At 39.6% G+C, this 6,939-nt stretch overlaps 1 long non-coding RNA gene across 2 annotated transcripts; it reads left to right on the plus strand.

Moving 5' to 3' along the window:
• Nucleotides 1-1,079: 1,079 nt before the first annotated feature.
• LOC129649948 (uncharacterized) lies at nucleotides 1,080-4,080 on the plus strand. 2 transcript variants are annotated; one of them, XR_008713447.1, is made up of 4 exons: nucleotides 1,080-1,630; nucleotides 2,301-2,332; nucleotides 3,358-3,438; nucleotides 3,801-4,080. It is a non-coding gene; the product is annotated as an uncharacterized LOC129649948 (long non-coding RNA). The 2 variants fall into 2 exon arrangements; XR_008713448.1 differs by lacking the exon at nucleotides 2,301-2,332 and having other exon boundaries at nucleotides 1,082-1,630.
• Nucleotides 4,081-6,939: the final 2,859 nt, after the last annotated feature.

Here is a 6,939-nt window from a genome sequence, read left to right on the forward strand (position 1 = left end):
CATGTTTTATCTGTCCTCTTACTGGTAGCAGATTACACTCGAGTTTTCACAACAGACACTCTTGTCCCTATCTCCTTGCGCATGAACATTTACAAGATTCTGGAGCAGAAGCGCTTAAACCTTTAAGACCCTATTTTACATCATAACCTTTCTCACCTACATGTGTGTGTGTGCTCAGTGGCCTTTGCAGCCTTATGGACTACAGCCCGCCAGGCTCCTGTCCATGAAATTTTCCTGCCAAGAATACTAGAGTGGATTGCCATGCCCCTCCTCCGGTGGATCTTCTCAATCCAGGGATTCAACCCACGTCTCCTGTGTTTTCTGTACTGCAGGGGGATTCTTTACCCACTGGGCCACTCAGACCTCACCTACACACCCTACACACACCCTTAAAAGCACTTACCACCCCCCCTTTAGGCCTAAGGTCAGGTTCCCGAACAGCAGAGCTTGAGTTTGAGACAGTATCGCTGGTGTGAGAAAGACGAGAGGGGACGAAGAAGCTTAGGAAAGATGCGGTTTCTGCTAAAAAACTAGCCGCCGTTTAGGGAGAAGGCAATGGCACCCCACTCCAGAACTCTTGCCTGGAGAATCCCATGGACGGAGGAGCCTGGTGGGCTGCAGTCCATGGGGTCGCTAAGAGTCGGACACGACTGAGCGACTTCCCTTTCACTTTTCACTTTCATGCATTGGAGAAGGAAATGGCAACCCACTCCTGCGTTCTTGCCTGGAGAATCCCAGGGACAGGGGAGCCTGGTGGGCTGCCATCTATGGGGTCACACAGAGTCGGACACGACTGAAGTGACTTAGCAGCAGCAGCCTCCGTTTAACCCAACATAAAAACCTGAGCTACAAATGGCACCGCAAGTTTGCTTAACCATGCCGGGGGCGAGTCTGGCTTTTATACCCCTCATGCGTCAGCCATTGGCTGCTGGCCACCTGGGGGGCGTGGGGATGGGGCGGGGCAACTGCCCAGACTTGTCCAGGTAAAGAGGCTCCTCTCCGCTTACTGGCAAGTCGCGGTAAGAGTGCAGGTGTGCGCAGTTAGCAGCTAATAGAGCAGGTGGGGTGAGTGTGCTCGCCCAGTAAAAGGGATCTGGGCAGGGCACCGCCAGTACTGACTTCACCTACCAACCTGTGATATATTCTGATGTTTCTTTCCCCTCTCCGCTCCCTTCCCCTCATCTTTCGTCTTCCCTTTCCCCTTCTTCCCCCTCCCCCCTTCCCCTTCCTTCTGTTTATTCCCACTAAATTGATTTCATTAATTTACTGAATTAGTGGGGACAAGATAGAGTATTCAATATATGGTGCTGGAATAATTGGCTGTTTATGTAGAAAATAAAGCAAAATTATATCCCTCATCTACACACACACACACACACACATTCATGGATGAGTCAAAGTCTAAATGTGTTTATTCTAGCCTCTCTTCTCTTCCTCCTCCCCCTCCATTCTGTTCATTGCCTACTAAAATTGATCTCATTATCTGTTAATGGGTGAAAACCTCAAGTTTTAGAAACACCGTTCTGAGATTTGCCTAGAAGAGGAATTGCCAAGGATATGCACAGCATCTACATTGGAAGATACTACCTGGCTTTGCAAAACAGTTTTTACTGATTTATTTTTCTGCCAGGTATGGTTTTATCACCTGCCATGAATGGGGATACTTATTATTGTTTTCAGACTTTAATTTTTATTAAATTTATGGTTGCAAATTGGTTATATCATTAGTGTTGTAAACTGAATTGCTCTGATTATGACTCAAATTGAGCAACTCCTCATGTTTGTGAATCTGTAATGTTTCCCTTTTGTAACTTGACCATTCATAATGCATTGCCTTTTGTTCTTTTTGGTAACTTCTAGGAATATAATTAAACAGGACCCCATGGGGCCTTCTGGTCCACAGACCACCCCCTTCCCACTCCTATGTCCTCCCCGTGCCTCTTGTTTGTAGAAAAACTTTTAGCTTCCTAGGTCTTTCCTGAGTTCTGAAGCACAGATTTAATCAGAAAAGTGAGAAAATGCAGAAACAAAAGAAAACAGTCAAGCAAGACAAATATTAGTAGTTTAGCCGTTAAACAAAATCAAGGACCTTTAGTTCCTCCCTAAGGGGTAGAGATAATATTCTGAGCCACATCCTTGAGTTATTTTACAGCTAGTGAAATCCCCACAAGGTGTAAGAAGTTAACTGTATGCTGCCCACAAGCCCCAGGCCAGGTGGGTCCAGGTTGATGATGCCAACTCCAGATTGTCTCGCTCCTTGGTTGATCTTTGCAATAAACTTGCACTTTCCTTCACCACAGCGTGGTGTCAGTAGATCGGCTTTACTGAGCAGGTGAGCAGACTGGTTCGGTAACAGGAGTTCTTTATGTATTTTGGGTTTTTTCCTTTTGGGTTAATTTTGCTCATACCTTCTCCCTGTATATGACTTGACTTTTTACTTTGTGGTGTCTCTTCATGTGCAAAAGTTTAAAGTTTTTATAAAGTCAAATTTATCTATCTATATTTCCTTTTAGGTTTTGTACTTTTTAGGGGTACAGTTATTATGAAATTCTTCTCTAGCTTGGAAATATAAAAGCAGTCTATTTTCTTCTAAAAAAATTTAAGCTTTTATTTTTCACACTTAGATCTTTATCCACCCATTGTTTTTTTTTTTTTTTTTTTTAGGACGTAGCTTAGGGATATAATTTTATTTTGTACATAAGTAGCCAATTATCACAGCACCATTTATTAAATAATCCATCTTATCCCACTAATTGTAATGAGTCCATTTTCCCCCTATACACAGATCTGTTTTCAGTTCTTGCTATCCTATCCCATTGATCTATTTGTCTATTCACTTGCACAAATATCATGATCACTTATGTCCTATAGCTTTATGATAAATCATGGTATTTGATAGGGTCCAACTACTCATTTTGTTTTTCAAAATTTTCCAGGTGATTTTTGTCCTTTTTTCTTCCATATAAATTTTAGGATTAACTTTTTAAAATTTCTTGGAAGTTTCTGTTAGATTTTGTGTGGAATTGAATTGACACATCAATCTGAGAAGACTTGATATCTCTATGCTATTAAAACTTTCCATCAGTGAACATGGTATATCACTGAATTTATTCAGGTCTGTTTCTGTGTCCTTCAATGCTATTTTAAAGTCTTCCCCATAAAATTATAGCATATCTTTTCTTAGATGTATCATTAAGATTAAAAAAACACATTCAATTGATATTTTGAGTGGTAACTTTTATTCTATTATATTTCTCTCTGGTTATTACTAGTTCATAGGAACATGACAGATGTTTGTATAAACTCTTCCTGAGCTCTCTTACCGATTCTAACTTTGTATACTCTTATTTTCTGTAGGCAATCACATCACCTATAAATAAGAAGAGGTTTGAGGTTTCCTTCTCAAGTTTGATGCTTCTCATTTTAATTTTTTATTAGGTAAGTTAAAATACTTAACATTGCTTGTGTTCTGACCTATTTGGGTTTACTTCTACCTTTTTTATTTTAGGTTTTCTGATTGCCTTCTTCATTCTTGCTTATTTTCTTTTACTTCTTTCTTCTAGAAGACTAATAAGATACCTACATTCTCCCATCCAAGTACTAACCAGGCCCAACCCTCCTTAGCTTCCGAGATCAGAGGAGACTGGGCATGTTCAGGGTGGTATGGCCATAGACAGATACCCACATTCTTTTCTTCTTTCTGCTGTTTTATAAACTAGATTGTTTTCCTGCCATTTTATTTATTACTCTTAAACGTTTACCACAATATTTACTGGTACATTTTTCTACCAACCTTTCAGTTCCATTCAGTTCAGTCGCTCAGTCATATCCGACTCTTTGCGACCCCATGAATTGCAGCACGCCAGGTCTCCCTGTCCATCACCAACTCCCGGAGTTCACCCAAACCCATGTTCAGCAACCTTTAGCTATGTAATAATTCTGTCTTCCTGTCAAACATTACAAGATCCATTAGCCTGCTTCTACTACCAAGGAACGATGCCTCCACCCCATCTTTTTATTGAGTTCACAGCTTCTATTGTACTTTTAAAAATTCAAAATAAATAGTTATTTTGAGGTGTGCATGTTTGTGTGTGTGCTGTTTTGTTTCTTCCTTCTGGGTTCATTTTTCTTCTTGAGGTAAATCATTTAATAGTTCCCGTTGTGAGGATCAGTAAGTGGTAAATACTCCAAGTTTTTGAATGGTGAAAAGGACTTCTTTTTGTCTTACAACTGAAAGGTTGTTAGGGCATAAAATCGCAGATTGACAGTTATTTCCGGTGAGCCCTGAAGATAGTATTGTTATTTTTTGGCATTGATTGCAGCTAAGGAAAAGCCTGCTATCTGAGAGCTTTAAAAGTCTTCTTATTTTCTTTGATGTTCTGCAGGTTCATTCTAGTGGCGACATGTGGATTTATTTTTATATATTCAGTTTAAGACTTTGTACTTCCAGTCTGAGGACTTATGTCTTCTTTCGATTTTAGAAAACTATTATTTCTTATGATTTCAGATCTTTTTTCTCCTACATTGTTTCTTCCTAAATTACTCTTTCATAACTTCTCCTCTTTCTTTAAATATCACCTCTGCTACCCTCATCATCCGAAACAAATCCTTCACCTTCTTCCCCAAGTTAGTTTCTCTCATGTTAACTTTCTTTTCTTTCTCTCAAATTCAGTCTGTTAACAATCCTGTTGGTTCTAATTTAAAAATAAACCCAGAAAGTGACCACTTCTCACCACTCTCACTGTCACCACCCTATCCTAAGCCACCACTAGCTTTCTGCTTCTCCTTTGTTCCCCATAGTCTAGTCCTAGCACTTAAAATTTTAAATTGCATCTCCACTCCTGGCTTCCTCCTTGTCCTCTCCATTTTTTCTCCATGGAGCTTACACAATTAAAAAAAAAAATACACACACACTCATATGGTCCCTTCTCTATTCTTTTTTCTCCTCCTCTTTCTCCTTCTTCCCCTCCTCTTCCTTTTCCTCCCCTCTCCCTTCTCATTCTTATTCTTTTCACTGTTTCTCTTTCTCACTAATATATAAGTTCTGGTAAGATGAGAATGAATATGTTTACAAGGATAAGGATGTTCGTCTATTTTGTAAACTCTGTATGCTAAGCACCTGGAACAGTGTGACACAAAGTAAGATTTCATTACATATTTGTTAAATAAATACATATATTTAAAGGAAGATTTATCTTGACCATTTCCTTTGGGGATGAAATTTATTCGAATTAGACATTTTCCAGTTAGGTAAATGAGAGCCAAGAAATTTAAAAATAAATGATGAGAAATAATCTCCAATAATTAAGAACATGGCATTATTTCAGAGAATCAGCAGTTCATCCCGGATCTTAGCATTCATGTATTTTTTAAAAGGAAGGGCATCATGATTGCATTCTAAATTAAAGGACGATGGGGCAGGCAGAAAAAACAAATAGGAAACTCTGCAACCAACTGCCCAAGTGAAAGCTAAATAAACAAACAAACTAACCAACTGCCTTTCTGGGCTTATGACAGAGGTGCTGGAAATCACAGGAGACTTGCTTGGGACATGTGTTGTGTAACAAATCCTGACAAATACATGGATCATCAAAGAGATTTCTATTTTATATACTGAGAAGCTTTATGATCCAGGAAGTGGTCAGGCCATCTGGGATCTCCTGCTTACCCATCTGGAGCTCTGATTGAATATGTGAGAATAGGAGGAAAGCTCAATTTTAGTGAACATGAGCTGTTTGGAGTCAGCATGGGGGGGCATCAAAGGTAGTGGTGAAACAAAGGGATTACTTTTCCACCAGGCCCTTGTAAGGGAGGACAGAGAGGGGAGTCAGTTGGAAATAGAAGGAATGACAAAGGAGGAAAGGATGACCTCCATTTTTGCCTAGTGATGATGTTATAGGATGCTGTCATTGACCTTAAGAGCCAGGCATTTGCTTGGATGGGGAATCCTGAGAAATACATGGAAGCATCATGTTGTCAGGAAAACAAATTATTTTCATCTATAGGAACCAGCAGTTTTTGTTTACTAAATGCAATAATAAATTGTGTTTATATAGTATGTTACACTTTTTCAAAGCATATAAACCACCCTATTTAGTATTTTCAATCCTGTTAAGTAGAGAAAACAGACCATTTAAAAGCAGGAAGTGAGCCATATTTCTTTAACCCTCCTGGCACCACAAAGATCTAGTATAGTGCTGAATGCATTCATTGCTTTTAATCACTATTCTATTAGTTCCCATTTTACAGTTTGAATTGAGGAAATTATGAAGTTGTCAGTTTCCAAACATCACATAGCTAGTCATGGCACAACTGGACCCAGGAGCAAGTTTAGTAACTGTTAAGTCTTATGCACTCAGTATTCCATCATGTACCCTACTAAACATGCCAATGTCCAAAGACCACACAGACGCAAGAACAAGAAATACAAGTGTTCTTGGCACTTATCCTGTGCTAAGGGTCATTGACCTTCTTGATGAAGAGCTACTGTTGATTTACCTAAAGTTTAATAATCTACCAATGAAGGCACTATTAAAAATTGCTTAACATAAGCACTACTTGCCAGTTAGGAGAAGCTTGGCACAGACAATGTATTGGCTAGAATGCCCAAATCCATCCAATTCAGGAAATATTATCAAAATCTCCAAGACTGGCCTAGTGTCAAGGCAGCATGCCAAAGAGGCTCAAAAAGAACAAAACAATGTTTCTTCCAGCTCTAGGTGACTTACTCAAAAATCCCTACTCTTTTTTTTTTTCTCACTTTTTTTTTCTGGCTCTTTTTTCTCTCAACATCAGTGTCCTGCTCCAACACTGGCAGAGGTAATAGACCTGCTTGCTGCAGGCTCCCAGTGCTCTTCCCATGACTGCCTGGAAACCCACTCTGCACTGTGGGCATCCACATGCTAATAGGAGGCTGTCCCTTGGTTCACTTCACCAGCA

This window comes from Bubalus kerabau, chromosome 4 (genome assembly GCF_029407905.1).
Source record: "Bubalus kerabau isolate K-KA32 ecotype Philippines breed swamp buffalo chromosome 4, PCC_UOA_SB_1v2, whole genome shotgun sequence".
Taxonomy (NCBI): domain Eukaryota; kingdom Metazoa; phylum Chordata; class Mammalia; order Artiodactyla; family Bovidae; genus Bubalus; species Bubalus kerabau.